A 19,165-nucleotide genomic window follows, 5' to 3' on the forward strand; every position below is an offset into this window, starting at 1 on the left:
GGGATCCAACATATAAGATATTGAGTCAAAGTAATAAAAGTAAAGCTAAAGTTATAAATGACTCAGTCAGTGTACATAAAAATTTTGAGAATCTTTGAAAAAGGGCCACTGGTAATTGGTCTCGTAATTCTTTCGTAAAATCAAGAAAAAAAAATTATGACTGATAAACACTTGATTAATAATCAAACTCATGACAAGAAAGGAATGCACCCAAAACATAAGGTACAATTGCCTGGTTCAAAATATGTTTTGGGTCTGGTTCCAATTGATAGTGAAAAATTTTCTGTGACTACTTTTTCAGATTATACGGAAGATTCAAATTCACCATCCTGTTCTAATTATGGAAATATATTTGTATTGCAAAGGTTTTTCAATAAAGTCAAGGTATTTTCATATGCAGGAAAATCCATTGATTGTCCGGAAAATGTCTTAGAACTTATTATTCAACTGAATGTAAGAATTTGTGAAATAAAGCGAGAAACACTTAATTAGCCTCCAAAATAATATTACAGATTATTCAGAACAAAAATTAGCTTTGTGTAAAGAAGTGAATCAAAAAATTTCATAGTGTGAAAATCTTACACAATCGTTTAGTCTTTCACAAGTAGAGAATAAAATTCTTGAAAGAGAAACTCTTACATAAACTTGTCAAGAGGTGTGTTTTGGCAATCTTTAGAGAGACATTTTCAACAAGGTTTCAATATCTTGAACAGACATATTAAAGATCTTGAATCAAAGATTTATGTTATTTGTAAGATTTTTGATCAAGAAAACGACGGTCCAAACAAAGAGGAACTACCATCTTGGGCTTAGAAGATCATCATGAATATAGCATCTCGAAATAATCATGATAAGAAGGAAGTATCAACCTCTTCCAAAATCCATACAAGGATTCAAGATCATGACCCTAAAGATGAGAAAGAGAATGTTGCTCCAAAGGTACTTAGTGAGAAAAATCTTTCTGACTCCAACACTGATTAAAGTGTCAGAATGTGCATCCTTACAATGCCCAATCTTTTGATGTAAGGAAGCACAAGTATCTGGGCATCTGGAGTCCGGTTAGTATCTGAGAAATCAGTCGTGATGTTATAGATGAGGATCCAAAATTTTTTGAGGATATTGAGGATGATCTTTGAGAATGACGATAAGCTCTAAATATGAATAAACTATTCAAATTGTTGATTTATTTCAATGTTTTGTGTAAGGTCTATTTGAATAAACTATCAATTATTATGAATGAATAAGTTTTATTTTATAATTTTTTGGTTCATTCTTTGATAGTTTCGATTGCATAAGCATGTGATGAATGGTTATATTTTTATGATATTGCTTTCGGTTTATGAGATGTTAGTTTCAATTTTTGTTAAGCCTAATTTCCGATCTCATATTGTGATATCCCTTTTAATTTGTGTGGACTTTTGATTTAGTGGGATTAAGTTCTAGCCCTTTTTAGGTGGGTTTTATCAAAGGATCATAAGGAGATATGATTAAAGATCATGTGTGAAAGTCACAATGATGTTGATATCAATTTATGTTTATATAAGTCGTGTTTAGCATAACATATGAGTTTTGGGTTTAAACTTTTGCTATTGACACACAATGGTTAAAACCGCTTCACCAGCCGCTTCAACCTTTTGCTGGTGAAGTTTGTTTTGTCTTTGTTGTTGTTCTTTTATTCTTGAGAGAGGATGACAATAAACTGAGGGAGAGTTATTATTGAACTGGTGATTAATGATATATATTTTATGGGGAGAAGAGGTAACTACAGGTAGTAACTTAGAGAAAGTTGGTTGTAATGGTAGCTAATATCTGACTACTATGGTAAGAGATATTGTATCCTCACATTATAAAATATGGGAATTAATTATCGGTCTCGATTTCCCTTAAAACGATAGTTATGTATTGAGGAACTCATTTTTGAAATAATTCATCGTTTTAAGCGATCCTTGAAAATCTTTTTTCTCGAGTTACATATCGGGAAGTTAGAGCTCGCCAAGCAGGTCGAAACCCGACCAGTTGAAAGCGAGATTTTTCTACGATAAACTCTTTTCCGTTGGCGTGGTAACTACTACCATGTTGGTGGTATTACTTTTTTACGATTAACTCTTTCTTTCATATTGGATTTCTTGCCTGAGACACCCTTAACATGGTGGATATGGAAGCTCTGGTATTCTAATGGATTGCTACTTTTATATGGGGTGCATGTACTATAATATTATTGGACTTACAATGGAAGGTATAAAATCTTTGTTTTCTTTACTTTTAGGAGTGTAGTTTTTCTATTATTGGCTATTGTTTGAGTTGTGAACTGAATGTATCCACAAAGAGGTTGTTTAAACTCGATTTCACATCTTAGGCGGAGGATATCACAAAGCCTATTTTGTGTCTCAAACGGAGATCTCATGAACTATCTCATATCAAATGGTAAAAAAGAGAAGGGTATATGACTTATATTTTCATCAAAATTATAGTTGTTCCCCTCATGTCGGAGCCAAGATATAGATGTCATGATCTAGACAATGTACACACAAGTATAAAACTATGAAACACTGGTAGGATTAGAAACCTACTATAAAATACCGCAAGCGCACGGTGTCTACAACGGCATATACGGGTCAATCCTACGGGGAGTTGGATCGGTGAATCTAAAATTCTAAGTTCTACTTCTACTAATTTAGAGACAAATGAGTTTGTCGATACGACGAGAAATTGATGATTATACTAAAAGAAGCAAAATTGAAAACAATATAAAGATTGACCATGGATTCAATTCCACCATCTAGATGCATAGAAATTCCCTAGTTTGATACACTAGTTCTTTTTTTAATCAAGGAGATATAGAGATGCTAGCCTCAAACTACCTTGAAGATGTGATATAATCACTATCAAATATATGATGTCTTAATCTCAGCAAAATATGTCAATTCCTAGAATTACCTATCTGTTTAAGGCATAGGTAATCACAAATTGAACTAAATCAGTTTACATACAGCTCGAATACATAACAAAGGATTATTCTAACTACCAAGGCTCACATACAAGATGATAGTAAATTGTTATGAACTCAGAGATTAAATCATGTTTTTCAATAAAATTCCATGGAGAAGAAGTAATCAAACAAGAGAATTCTAATTATCAAGGGGTTTCATCTCTGCCCTAGCAGAGATTTTTAGAACATAATAAAAGTAAAATCAAAACCTAAACTACTATTACAGCTTGCACCGGCTACCCCGAGCTTGAGTTTCTCTCTGCAATCCCCCCCTCCATTTATACAAGTTTTCTCCCAATTATCAATTCTCATTTTCATTAGAGTACAATCAAAAAATTAGGGATTTGAATATAAAACTACCACTTACAAGAAATTCGACAACCCTTTTCTTCAATTTGTTGCTTCCATGCTTAGAGTAGTGATTTGTCCCAAGATCTCTATCGATTGATATTCAAACCATACTTCTCTCAATAGGCACATCAAGCCCATATTCTAGGAACTAGGTCTAACAATTTAGGTGATGGTTAGGCTGATTACATGACAAAGAGAGGGAGAGACAGAGACAAAGTGGTGAGATCGTACAAAGTTAGGGAAGAAATATGGCTAACATTAGGACATGGTGGTGTTTCTAGTAGAGAGGTGGAGGTGGTGTCGGTGTGAAATAAAAAGAAAGGGAGAACTTCTAATCTTGGAAATGAAAATGGGAAGAGTTATTGGGGGTTAATTTAGGTGTTGAGCAATAATACCTAGCTTAGGTATATGGAGGTAAATTGTTTTGATTTCTTTTTTTCAAGTGTGAATAACCCTTGGATTTTCACTTTGGCCCATGCAAGTCCAATGATGCCACAGCCGCACTTCAATTTCCTTCGACTGCTTAGCCACCGTTTGGTCCGTATTTCCGCTTTCTGCAATAGCTCAACCAACCATGCTCTCTTTCTTTTCCTGAAAATACAAACAAACACAAATTATCATTTTTTACTATAAATAAGATTATTGATACTCGAAGATTCAAAATGCATAATTTAACTTAAAACAGGGTATTAAAGCATTTGAGATGTGATAAAAGATAATAAAATTATCTAGAAATATGCATTATTAGACACCGATCAAACACATGGATAATACTTGTAAGTAGAAAGTAGGTCTCATATATTGAATAGGACGACCCCTTGCTTTGAGACTAAAGGGGACAAACCCTCCGTGATATGTTACTTTCCTATAATTGTTTTAGTTAAGTTACATAGACGAGCTAATTAGTTATTTGGACTTGGGCTTCTTTGCTCTTTAGGTTACTGATGCATTATATAGATAATTTTATCCACAAAAAAAGTGTTTTATTTCTGCAGTTGTGAGCTGAGCATCATTTATTCTTCTACTAGAAAAGCTTATATTGTTTCTCCTTCCACAAGTTCCACCAAATTACAAAAGGTAGCATGTCCCAAATTTGCCCCGCTCTCTTTGTTCTTCCGTTTTCACATATTTGACTCCACGTCAACTCTAAAAGCCAAATAATTCTAGATTTTTTGAGAAAATAGAACTAGACATTGGAAAAAAAAAGTACAACGTCTGAATAAGTGAACATGTGTCTCTACCAATGTAGTTAATATCGGATATCGGTTCATCTCGGCCGGGACCGATACACTGGTACGATTTTATATCGGGGATATTATCGTTGAAATATCGGTATAATATCGGTTCTAGATTTAGAGACTATAATTTTATATTAAACATTTTCTCCACACATTTTCGGATAAGATATAATTGATAACATCAATTTTATCAAAAAAACAAAAGAGTAACTTTAGTAACTTGCTTCGACAGCTACATGCACCTCTACTACCACCTGGAAGACTTTCTTTGCCAAAATTACCCTTAAACTTTATAAAAAACGACCAATACCGTCTCATATCGGGAAATGTAGGAAAATTTCGTATCGACCGATACGGCCGATATTTGACCGAAACGGCCGATATTCGACCGATACGACCGATATTATCGGGCGAATATTGTATCCCCGATATCCTTCTTATCGTATCGTTCTGGGCCGATATCCGAAATATCCCCGATATATCGGCCGAAACGGCCGATATTGACTACATTGGTCTCTACTACAATAACACAAAGTAAACGAGAAACACCTTTAACCTAACCAGATCTTTGCAAGACATCCATAGCTAGTGCACCTTGACAACAAAGAGCCAAACAAAAAAGACTACTTTTAAAACTTTTCCAAATTTTCTTAGGAGGAAAAACTAAAAGACCATTAGTTTCTAAAGACTTATAGGCAACATCAACTAAGAGATCTCCGCTTGCATTCTAGTTTATAAGACTTTTTACCTTTAATATGTGCATTAATCTCCCCAATTAGATGTTAAAGCTGAGCAACATCACCCACCTTATTTTATTGTAGAGATCTGCTGAAGTTGAAATTCCAAACCCCCAACATGGAACTTGTGATTAACGGACGCAATCTTGCTTGTAGAGAGGTTATAAAGAAAATATAAAGAAGAGCTTAATGAATAATTATCTATCGGAATTCCTGGAGATTTTTTTTCATGGAGATTTTTTTCCAAGATCAGCCTCCTTTTCGTCTCAATCCTTTTGGATTGATTCAGTTTAGGAGTGTGCTATTCTGAACTTCTCCACTGTCCAAGGACGGATCTATGATCCTTCCTTTTTGTGCCGAGATTTATTGGGTAGTGGAGTTCTTCGTCGCATTTATTTTTTCTTTTAATTTTTTTATTTTTCCAAATCATGAAAGTAACACAGATTACACCAGTACTTCTGCGATCTAAATCTTTTTACTTCACATGGATGTTTGCTGGTCTGAAATGTGTGGAGAGATTTAAAAATAATTCTTTTAGATTGTTTTCCCTAGATTGGCTTTACCATGGTTCTCGTCTGTTCTCATGATGGCTTTTGAGGGAGAGTTTGGGGTCGACAAGATTTGGTCCAAGAGATTCAATGGATCAGTTATTCAGGTGCAATGGCTGCATAATAGTTTTGGTGATTTCTTAAGAGTTGAGGAATTCTCTGCATCGGTTTCTTCGGGAAGTTTCATATGTATACCTAATGGCACTGGAGATTCCATCTGGAAGAAGTTTTGGGATGCTTTAGACCCTAATTCTATGGCAGATGTTTCAGTGATTAATCTTAAGGATCAAAAGATTTTCCCTCCGTTGTTTGAGTCTTTTACGACCGAGAAGAAGGACGTGAAGGATTATTATTCTTTAGCCTTGGCGGTAGAAGTGCATAATTCACATTCAGGATGGAATCGATTTGAAGTGGGTTTGAAGAAGAAATTCAATTGGGATAATAAGTTAGATTTATGTTGCATAAACATTAAATTAGCATTTTTTTTTTATGATAGCTCAAAAAAGTCGGTTAATAGTTTCAAAGAGCCATTGGTGTTTAACATTGGTAAAACTAAAGTTTCAGTCAGACATTGGAGGGTTGAAGATGCTTATATCAATAGAGTTGTTTGTGCAGATAATGCAACATTGGATTGGTATAAGAGGATTGCTTTTCACTTATGGAATATTAGTTCTTTTAACATCATCTGTGGCTCTTGGGGAAAGTTCTTAGAAATGCACTCGGCATCTGCGAACTTATCTAAACTAAATAGTTGTAGGATTAAGATCAAGGCTACTCCCTGTAACATTCCGGCTGCAATTCATTTTAATGGTCTTTGGATCAGTATCGAATTGATTCAAGATACATTATTGCAGATTAATCATGTTGAGCATCATCCTAAGATTAAATCTGTAATGATAATTCCGGAGAAGGATATCCATGTTTCAAATATGCGGAAATATTTTCCTTCCTTTTCTGGTGCAAATCCTTCGAGTAGTCAGTGTTCAAAATCTCAAAATCCTGATATTACGCCCACCAATAAGTCACATTCTCATTCAACTTCAAATTAAAACTCTTATACGTATAACTCGGCGTTAAAGGAGCTTAATAAAGTTTGGAGGAGAGTGACTTACGACCTTGGTGGAAGAAGCAAATACTGTGACAGATGACGTTTGTATACCTTGGGTCACAGTAAGGAAAAAGAAAACACAGTTGGATCGACATATAAACCAGATGGGGAGAGTGGTACCAATTGAGGTTGGTATCGGCTCTACACTAGATAAGGGTAGAACTCTTGTTCATGATCCAACACAGAGTTTCGGTCATTGTATGGGCTAGATGGGGAGAGTGGTATCTTCAAGTATGGTCTTCGAATTAGATATCGACTCTACACTAGAAAAGACTGGAACTCCTCCTTATGACCCGGTTATTTCTTATCCGTTAGATGATTTTTCAGATGCGTCAAATTTATCAAATTATCGTGACTCTATCTTTGAGTTGTCACACAAGGAGAGCTTATTTCTTCTGTAAAGAAAGTTACAGAGATTGAAAGCTTACAACAACAGATTGGTAATAAACTGGCGTTTAATAAACAAATGGGTTTATCCAAAGATCAATTAAAAAGGGAAACAAAGATGGTTAATGATAACCTGGAAATTTCGTTGGTAGAGGATGATGATGGTTTGGGCAATTACGATTAAGATGAGGAGGTTTCAAGGCTTTACGTATTAATGAAGTTATAGAACAAATTGACGTTGTAAGGTGTAACGATCCGCAAGATCGTCAACGCTATTGACCGGTCAAGAGACAGTTTAGCAGATAATAACGTATTTAATTAAATATGAATAATAATTTATAAAAATAATCTAAAGACATTTTTATCAAACAAATAGTACCATTAGTTAGATCTCGAAAATTTATTCAAAATAGACTACTCGAACGCATCAATCGGATGCCGGATGAGGAAGACATCGCGCTCGGAAGTTTAATCGTCAAAGTTTGACTTTAGTCAAGCGGTGTTGACTTTGCCGTTGACCGTTGGCCGGAAACATTGCTTTGACCGGACCTGACTTCTGTTGACTGCACCTTGGTTAGTAATTAAGTTGTCCCTTAGTAAACTTCCAGACATGAAATAATATACCCCTTCTACATTTGTATTTTTGGAAAACTAAATCTATCTGGAAGTTTATCTTCTTCTTTCTTTTGGCTTGTTTAGAGCAGGTGCTGGGCGGTGGTGTGATTGTTACAAATTTAGTAAGAAATATATATAGCTTCATGTTTATAAGATTAGGAAAATTAAAAGAAAACTAGGTAAAGAAGTTGTTGATAATTATTTAGTTGATGATGATATTAGGCATATCAAGGGTTAGTAAGAGGTTGATTAAATCCAGTAGCATAGTAGATAAATGAGGATCATGGTTTCTTAGTCGGGTTTGGTGTTGGGGATAATTAATTAATGGATGTATACGATGATCTTGACGAGAAGGTTGTTGATAATGATATAAACTTACACAACTAATGAACTTAGTCTATATTAACAACGATCGATTCAAAGGACGAACCAGTGGATTATGGATCTCAAGGTAGGCAGGGCTTATCATCAAAAGAGGTGGGAACTCTTGTAACCTTATTGTAATCATTAAGTTTATATTTAAACTGCGAGTATGACGTGTCTTTACTATCTGTGAGTATGTTTGTTGTACAATTGGATGACTACGAGATGTGATATGCGTTGTTTAATTTCCTCGCGAGGAGTGCCTGTGTATCCCCACGTATCCTTGCTAAGTTGAGTAGTGCGAGATATGCAATATTAATAGTAGCGCGAGATGTGCAGTATTCATTTACGTATTTTATATTGCCTTAAGTAGCGCGAGATGTGTGATATTATTAGTAGTGCGAGATGTGCGATACTATATATACAATATTCTATCTGGGGAAATTACGCAAGTGCATGTTATGTTTGATTGTTTGTAGAAAGTGTAGCATGAGATTTCATTATGTCTGAAAAAGCGGGGGTCTAACAACACCACCCAATATTTCGCTTAGCAATCTGTATGGACAAACTCGAATACACTTTTAAGAGAATCAACAAGACTCAATCAATTAAAAGTATATCAACGAGTTTATATCTCTATCCTTATAACTGTGAGTACTAATCAAATACAAGGAATAACTTGGACGGTACCAAATACCAATGTCCAAGGATCAATCAATATCAATCAACAACCAAAGGTCGGATTTCCAATTGATTAGATCAATTAAACAAAATATAAGTTTATATTAAACAAAATATAAACAAAATATAATGCGGAAAGGAAATAACACAGACACCAGAATTCCTTAGTCTTTATAAGTTTAAGTTCAGAAATCATCTTAAGATATATAACCTTCATAAGTTCGCAGACTAGGTTCGCGGACTTGAAGTACTGGAAATAGTTTTCAAACTCCAGCAGAAATTCTCGGGTTCGAGAGCTTCGCTGGTTCGCGGACTTGGCTCACGCAGAATAGTTTGATAACTTAGCAGAAATTCTCGGGTTTGAGAACTTCGGCAGTTTGTGGACTGAGTTCGCGTACTTGGCTACTAGCCGATTTCCAGCATGGGACTTACGCACATATGTGTTTCCACAACATACTTATGTCCACTATGGTTATGTAATCTAAACTCTCATTCCAATAATTGAAACATTCTTAGAGGACGTTATATAATTGTTACACTATTTCTCGTCAAAGCAATTTTCAAGATGATCGAGACATCCATGACTTGCGTTACTAGGTAAAGAAAAATATGGTCAAAGCGAAACGCTTACCAACACATATTTCGAGATATAGATAGGCGAGGTATACTCAGCTCGAAATACCAAATGTGTATAATTTAAGTCTATATATATAGCATACGACTTTTTTCTCAAGAAGTAGGAGATAGAATAGATAGACTTTTGAGTGACAGATAAGTTCAAGTCTTCACATACCTTTTTGTCGAGAAGTTCCACCGGTTCCTTGAGTAGTTCTTCCACTTGTATGATGAATCGCCATGAAGTCCTTGAGCTCAACTACACTTACTATCCTAGTCCGAGACTTATCTATAATAGACTAGAAATCAAGACTTATAGTTTTGATCACTAACATTGACAAACATGCTTGATATAGCAACACATGCGAGTTTGACCGTGCAGTGCTATAACAATCTCCCCCTTTGTCAATTTTAGTGACAAAACTATTAATACATATGGAATACAAAAAAAGATAATGAAACTTTAGTAGCTCCTATTCCATAAGTCTAATCCTCAACATTCCTTGAAATCTTCGTCCTTCCAAGTACTCCAATGATCCCAAAGGTTGTAAGTTTAGCATCACTGTTGTTGAAGATCCGTAGCTATAACAATGAGAAAGCATTGGTCTCGATCATTGTTATACAGTGTCAAAGTCCAATTGTATCACAACTTCAACAATAATACCATGGTGATATGTATCACTCCTCCTTAGTCAATACTCCATCTCAATCATGGAAACCACTCCCCTTTACACAATGATCCGACAACCATATGTATTTGTAGTGTGAACTGCATATTAATTCTCCTACTTTTTGTCAATAAAATTGGCAAAGGTACAAGAACAAGATCATAATGAAATTTTCACAAGATAAATTTCATGACTAAGAGAAAAGACGCGCATCATCTTAATTTAGATGCAATCATATAGCCGAAGCTAATAGCATTCATCAAGGAGTTTAAAGATACAAGATAACCCCTCTAAAATTCCACAACCGCACACCCCTCAAGATATGACTATGAAGCACAAGTTCAAAAGAACTCTCCCCCATTAGATGTCATTCCCAAGGGAACAACAAGAGCGACCTTGATTTCGAGAGAAAAGAAGGATTTTTAAACACTAACAAGACAAAAAAAACTCTACAAACACTGAACTGAAAGAGACTTACTGGAGTTTCAGACTCAATTGCCCAAAAGATAGAGATAAGCATAGGGGCAAGAGTCGTAGAAGCGTTTTTAATGAACCAAAACAACACCAATAGACTGCCGCAAATGTTGGAAGGTGGCAATATCTAATGGTTTGGTGAGGATATCATTCAATTATTGTTCGGAAGGCACAAAATACGTACTTATGATTTCATTCTCATAAAGATCACGAATAAAATGGTACCTGATGTCAATGTGCTTGGTTCGTGAGTGCTCAACGGGATTCTCAGTGATGCGAATCGCACTAGAGTTATCACAAAAGATATTCATTACTCCAGTATCAACCGTAATCAGCTAGCATTTGTTTCATCCACAGGAGTTGAGTACAACATGATCCAGCAGCAATGTATTCTGCCTCACTTGTAGATAGGGATTGAGAATTTTGTTTCTTGTTATGCCAAGCAACAAGATTAAGTCCTACATAGTAGAAACCCCCTGATGTACTTTTTCTGTCTTCTACACATTCTGCCCAATCAGCATCTGAATACGTAGAGAGATCGGTGTTAGTGTCGAAAGTGTAAGAAAGACCATACCCGACAGTGTGACTAATATATCGTATGATCTTTTTTGCGGATGCAAGATGAGACTCCTTTGGATTTGCCTGAAACCTAGCACAACAACCAACACTGAAAGAAATATCAGGTCTAGTAGCTGTAAGATACAAAAGGCTACCAATAATAGATCGATAATACTTTTGATTTACTTTTGCTCATTTCTCATCTCTGTGTAGTTTACCTGTAGTGGGCATGGGTGTTAACTTTGGAGAACACTTATCCAACCCGAACCTTGTCACAAGATCTCGAGCATACTTCTCTTGGGATAAGTAAATTCCATCCTCATGTTGTTGAATTTGTAATCCTAAAAAGAACTTTAATTCACTAACATTGCTCATTTCAAATTCCTTAGCAAGAGAGACTTGGAAGTCCTTTGTAAATATTTCATAAGTTAATCCATAGATGATATTATCTACATAGATTTGATCAATAACCACATCCTTCCCACTCTATTTGGTAAACAAGGTTTTGTCAGCTCCGCCTCTTGAAAAACCTTTTCTAATGAGAGACGTGGTAAGTTTTTCAAACCAGGCTCTAGGTGCTTGTTTCAACCCATACAATTCCTTTTTAAGTTCTATCACATGATATGGGAAATCAGTATTTTCAAAACCCTTTGGTTGAGCAACACAGACTTCTTCCTTTAAAATTCTGTTTAGGAACGCGGACTTTATATCCATTTGAAATAGCTTAACCTCAAGAAAACAAGCATGAGATAACAACAAACGGATGGACTCAAGGCGTGCCACAGGATCAAAGGTCTCGTCAAAGTCAATTCCTTCAATCTGTGAATATCCTTGAGCGACAAGTCTAGCTTTGTTTCTAACAATAGTGCCAAATTCATCAGACTTATTCTTGAATATCCATTTGGTACCAACAATATTGACATTGGGAGGACAAGGTACAAGTTTCCATACATCTTTTCTTTGAAATTGATTTAACTCTTCATGCATTGCATTTACCTAGAAGGGATCGTTCAGAGCTTCATCAATGTTCCTTGGTTCTATTTGCGAAAGATAACAACCAAAATTGCACATATTTTGAAGTTGTCCTCTTGTTTTGGTTGTAGAATCTCTTCCCCCAATAATACTGTTGGGATCATGATTCCTTTGAACCCAAAGATGTCGTGTAGGGACACGTTCTTGTTCATCAGGAATGGATTGATCAGTGCTCTTCTCCTCGTCACTGGAAATGTCAGGATCAGCAACCGTTGGGATAACTTCAGCTGAGTCTGGAATTTCCTTGACTTTCTCAATTGTCTCGGTTGGAGGCAATTCAGCAGGAGGATTATCATGACGAAAGTTACTAATGTCGTCGATGATAACATTAGCAGATTCCATCATGACTTGTGTTCTGAGATTAAATACACGAAAGCCACGACTATCAGAAGCATAGCCAAGAAAGATACCTTCATCACTTTTGGTGTCGAATTTCCCTTTATGTTCTCGGTCTTTCAGAATATAGCAGTTAATCCCAAACACCCTAAGGTAATGCAGGTTAGGTTTCCTTCATTACCACAACTCATAAGGAGTGTTAAGAGTTTTGGACCGTAAATACACACGGTTGATCAATTAACATGCTGTAAAAACAACTTCTCCCCAAAATCTTAATGGTAAGTTTTTGTTATGGAGCATTACCCTGGCCATTTCCTGAATATTCCTATTTTTTCTTTCAGCAACTCCATTAGCTTGAGGAGTGATAGATGGTGAGTATTGTTGAATGATCCCCAGTTCATCACAAAATTCAAAAACCTTGGTGTCTTTGAATTCAGTTCCACGATCGCTTCTAATTTTCTTTAGTTTGCGACCTTGTTATTTCTGGATCCTTTTAACAATAATCTTGAATTCACCAAGAGTTTCATTCTTATGAGATAAAAATGCAACCCAAGTGAATCTGGTGTAATCATCTACCATAACTAAAGCGTACTTCTTTCCAGCAACAGTAGGTTGTTGAATTGGTCCGAAGAGATCCATATGAATTAAATCAAGTGGAGCTTTAGTGAGAATATCTTTAGATGATTTGTGGTGAACTTTCATTTGTTTACCCTTTTGACAGGCACCACATACACCTTCAATCTTTGCATTGATTTTGGGAATGCCTTTAACAAGTTCTTTATTAATGATCTTAGTTAGAAGACGATAGTTGATGTGACCAAAACGCTCATGCCAAAGATGTGCAGATTCCACCTTAGTCAAATTGCAATGATTGCTAAACTGAGTATCAAGAAGATAACAGTTGTTTTTGCCACGAGTTCCCTGAAAAATCACTTTCCCAGTTTGGTCTACGAGGTCACATCCCTTTCCATTGAAGACAACTTGATGTCATTTGTCACAAATTTGACTAATAGAAAGAAGATTAGCAGTCATACCTTTTACGTATACTATATCATGGATTTATGGAACACCAGGAAGTTTGATCGTTCCCTTCTTGCTTATGTAGCAACAACTCCCATCTCCAAACGTTACATGACCTCCTTCATAGTCACAAGACGAAACGAACCATGTGAGATCACCTGTCATATGTATGCTACATCCACTATCAAGAAACCATTGAAAAGGAGACGTGGATCTCAAGGAAAAGGCACCCATACTATTAGTACTTCTCTGTTTAGAGGTTCCTGTTAGTCTTGTATGTCCTTTCAGAGTATCAAAAAGTTGTTTAGTTTTCTTACAAATATTACTTGCAACATTTAGGCTCTTTTGAAAAGTCATACAAACGCGTTGAAGATGAATAGAGAATTCATAACAACAATATGGGCCAATGCCTTGACGTTTGTCTGAGTGGTTCCTAGTCACATCAGTTTTCTCAACATCTTGTTGTTGATTACTATCTGATTTAAGACTACTCTTTAAAGAGGAACAACTAGAGTTTTTCAGAGGAACAATTACAAGAAATCAAATCCTTAAGAATTGCAATTTCTGCAGCAAGATTAGAGTTGATGCGGATTTGTTCATCCAACCCTCTTTGAAGAGAAACCAGTTTATCAGACTTTTTCCTACGGTTGTTTTTCAAACCTGGTGAAGCGTCAATTGAGACTTTATAGTCCATATAGTCAGATCGCTACAAACAAAGACTTTTGAGGTCTTTAAACATGTTTGCCTGCTCTGATACCAATTGAAAAAGCGGGGGTCTAACAACACCACCAAATATTTCGCTTAGCAATCCGTATGGAAAAACTCGAATACACTTTTAAGAGAATCAACAAGACTCAATCAATTAAAAGTATATCAACGAGTTTATATCTCTATCCTTATTTGATTTCCTCAAACAAAAACTGTGAGTACTAATCAAATACAAGGAATAACTTGGACGGTACCAAAGACCAATGTCCAAGGATCAATCAATATCAGTCAACAACCAAAGGTCGGATTTCCAATTTATTAGATCAAACGCACAACTTGTATTATTTCTATTATATTAAACAAAATATAATGCGGAAAGGAAATAACACAGACACCAGAATTTTGTTGACGAGGAAACCGCAAATGCAGAAAAACCCCGGGACCTAGTCCAGATTGAATACACACTATATTAGGCCGCTACAGACACTAGCCTACTCCAATCTAACTTCGGACTGGACTGTAGTTGAACCCCAATCAGTCTCCCACTGATCCAAGGTACAGTTGCACCCCTACGCCTCTGATCCCAGCAGGATACTATGCACTTGATTCCCTTAGATGATCTCACCCACAACTAAGAGTTGATACGACCCAAATCGCAGGCTTTAACAATAAACAAATCTGTCTCACACAGACAAGTCTATCAAAGGATAAATCTGTCTCCCACAGAAAACCCTAAAGTTTTTGTTTCGTCTTTTGATATATATTATCAAGGTGAACATAAACCAATTGATAATCCGGTATTATATTCCCGAAGAACAGCCTAGATTAATCAATCACCTCACAACAGTCTTAATCGTATGGTAGCAAAACAAGATGTTGTGGAATCACAAACGATGAGACGAAGATGTTTGTGATTACTTTTTATATCTTGCCTATCGGAGAACTCTCACGATCTCAAGCCAATCAATATGATTGTACTCGTACGATAGAAGATGCAAGATCAGATCACACAACTACGATATAAGTAGTATCGGTCTGGATTCACAATCCCAATGAAGTCTTTAAGTCGTTAACCTGGTTTTAGAAGAAGAAAACCAAAGGTTAAAGGAGAATCGACTCTAGCTTACAAACTAATATCACACGGACGTGTGGGGGTTAGTTTGTAGAGTTGCTAGATGTCCATTTATATAGTCTTTCAAATCAGGGTTTCGCCTTGCTCACAAAGCAAACACTATCCACCGTTAGATGAAAACTTGATTTAGATTCAAGCTAATAGATCTCAACCGTTAGATCGAAATCTTAGCTTGTTATACACAAATGAACTACACGCACTTAGGTTTGTTAACCGTACCCAAACGTGTGCATTGTTGGTTCAATAATGGTCAACCAAAAGGTTAGCCATTTGAGCGTTTCATACCAACCATTTTCTTCTTCACCATAACTAGTTCAAATAACTCACGTGAACTAGTTAGAGAGTTGTTCAATTGCAAGGAAATCTCATGTACTACACAAGACAAAATTGAAGCAAAGATGATTTGATTCACATGAATCGGTTCATGAACTTTATAGCCACGATTTGCAAAAGCATTCTTTAGTCTTTATGAGTTAATTTCAGAAATCATCTTTAGATGTATAACCTATACAAGTTCGCAGACTAGGTTTGCGGACTTGAAGTACTGGAAAGTGTTTTCAAACTCCAGCAGAAATTCTCGGGTTCGAGAGCTTCGCTGGTTCGCGGACTTGGCTACTAGACGATTTCCAGCATGGGACTTATGCACATATGTGTTTCCACAACATACTTATGTCCACTATGGTTATGTAATCTAAACTCTCATTCCAATCATTGAAACATTCTTAGAGGACGTTATATAGTTGTTACACTATTTCTCGTCAAAGCAATTTTCAAGATGATCGAGACATCCATGACTTGCGTCACTAGGTAAAGAAAAACATGGTCAAAGCGAAACGCTTACCAACACATATTTTGAGATATATATAGGAGAGGCATACTCGGCTCGAAATACCAAATGTGTATAATCTAAGTCTATATATAGCATACGACTTTTGTCTCAAGAAGTAGGAGATAAAATAGATAGACTTTTGAGTGACAGATAAGTTCAAGTCTTCACATACCTTTTTGTCGAGAAGTTCCACCGGTTCCTTGAGTAATTCTTCCATTTGTATGATGAATCACCATGAAGTCCTTGAGCTCAAATACACTTACTATCCTATTCCGAGACTTATCTATAATAGACTAGAAATCAAGACTTATATTTTGATCACTAACATTGACAAACATGCTTGATATAGCAACGCATGCGAGTTTGACTGAGCAGTGCTCTAACAATGTCTTTTTTTCTTGATTTCATATTCTCGATGTTGTGATCGGTGTTTGGTGTTAATTGCTTTTCTATATTGTTGTACTTAAATTGTCTATCTTTTAGTAGTTTGTTAGTGATTACTTGAGAGTTATATGTTTCAGTAATCAGAAGAAATGGGCGCATGAAGATATCCGCTTGGTAGCTCAGAGCGTTATCGAATCTAATGTTGTTGTGAATCTTTTATTATATGTATTATTTCTTTATTCGGTAAACAACACATTGATATATTCTTAACACACGAAAGATTTTCATTAATAGAATATCAAAGGGTTTTGGTTTTGTTATTAGAACTTTATGTAATTATGATTCTTAAAAATCAGTAATCTAGTTTTGATGCTTCAATTAGGTTGTAATCTTATTAGCCAAACAGGTGATTAGGTTGGGGTGTTACATAAGGTGCTCATGTGACTCGGAAATTTTTGATGAAGATCAAAGCCTTAATCCAATTTCTTCTAGGGTTTACTCTGTTGATTAATGGATCTCAAAATCTTAAGCTGGAACATTAGGGGTTTAGTCCATGAATCAAAGATTATTGCTATCAGAAGTGCAATTTCGAAAAATAATTCTTCTATTGTTACAATTCAGAAATCAAAACTGGAATTGGTCGATGATAAGCTTATTAGGTCTCTTTGGGGGAGTAATAGATGCAATTATATTTTCTTGGCTTCTGAAGGTGTTTCTGGTGGTATAATTGGGATGGGGAAAGAGGGTTTTTGGTTATGGAAGATCAATATTGCTTGGTGCATTTTCAGTAACAATCAAATTTAGTAATGTGGTAGATGATTTTGTTTGGATTTTCACTGCAGTGTATGGAGCATCTCACAAAGGGTAGTATAATCAATTTTGGCAGGAATGAAGAGATATCAGGTTATTGTTTGATGATCCTTGGTAACTTGGAGGATATTTTAATGTTACTCTTTCTTCTTATGAGAGAAATTTGGCTGGTGGAGGTACTGCTAACATGAGAGCTTTTAAATCTTTTGTTAATGAATTTGGGTAATGTCCGGTGGAAGATTACATGGACAAATTCTCAACAACCTCCCTTACTGACAAGGTTGGATAGGTTTCTTTTTTCATCCGGTTTTCAAATTCATTGTCCTTCACATGAGATTAAAGAGGACGATTTCGGACCATGCTCCCATATTATTATGCTACGATTTTGGTGATAAGCTCAAATCTACTTTCAGGTTAGATAATTTCATTACATATCATCCAGTTTTTCTAGGGACCTTAGAGTGTAGTGGGACGATCTTTGTTTTGTGGGGAGGCCAAGTTTTATTTTTTCCAAAAAATTGCAGGCTCTTAAATTTATTTTTAAGAAACGGAAAAAATAAACGTATGGCAATTTACAATCTCAAATTGATAACTTGGAGCTTACCATTGATGTGCTTGATAGTTTATAAGAGATTGATGTTGTGTTTGTTGAGGATGTGATGGCTAGGGAACAGGCTAAGATAAAACACACTGAAGTGTCAATGAATCTCGCAAGAATAAATACTCAAAGAGCTAAAGAAAAGTGGGTTAAAGACGGTGAAAGAAACTCTAGTTATTTGCACCAGATTGCTTCTTTCAAGTATAAGTACAACAATATCAATTGTTTGAAAATTGAAGGTGATTTGTGTTATGATAAGACAAAAATTGTTGAGGAAACTAAAGCTTTTTATTCTTCTTTGTTTGCTGAGAATCACAAAATTAGGCCTGGTTTTGAGAATCTAAAAATGCCTTTAATATGAACGCGCGATTGGGGGATACTAAAACTAATTAGGGGATATAAATTACTTCCTCCAACCAATAGTGTTTGTTAAGGGGTGTTTTTGGGGGCGAAAATACGAAGCTACCCTTTAAACAATAAAAGTTAAATCAAACATAAAAATACCCTACTCCCTTTTAAATTCGAAACATTTCTCACTCCCTTTCAAATTCCCTTCTCCTTCTCTGCCAACTCCTCACTTTGAATTTTTTTTTTTACATTCGGTAGGGATGGAGACCATGCCGGTAGTGATAAAGACCATGCCGGTACTAAGTGCCGACATGGTTATTTAGGATGAAGACCATGCCAGTACTGAATGCCGGCATGGTTATTTAGGATGAAGACCATGCGGATACTGAGTTCCGGCATGGTTATTCAGGATGAATACCATGTCGATACTGAGTTCCGGCATGGTTATTCAGGATAAAAACAATGCTGATACTTGCTATTTCAGACAAATTTTTTCTGTATGTTTTTGTCCTCAAACCGGCATGGTGCATTTGGGAATCGACTATGCCGGCATCACTACCGGCATGCTCGATAATACTTTTACTATGCGGTCAATGAGTTTTTCAGGCGTAACAATGGCGGATTCAATGAAAAAAA

Source organism: Papaver somniferum, chromosome 2, assembly GCF_003573695.1.
Source record: "Papaver somniferum cultivar HN1 chromosome 2, ASM357369v1, whole genome shotgun sequence".
Classification (NCBI taxonomy): domain Eukaryota; kingdom Viridiplantae; phylum Streptophyta; class Magnoliopsida; order Ranunculales; family Papaveraceae; genus Papaver; species Papaver somniferum.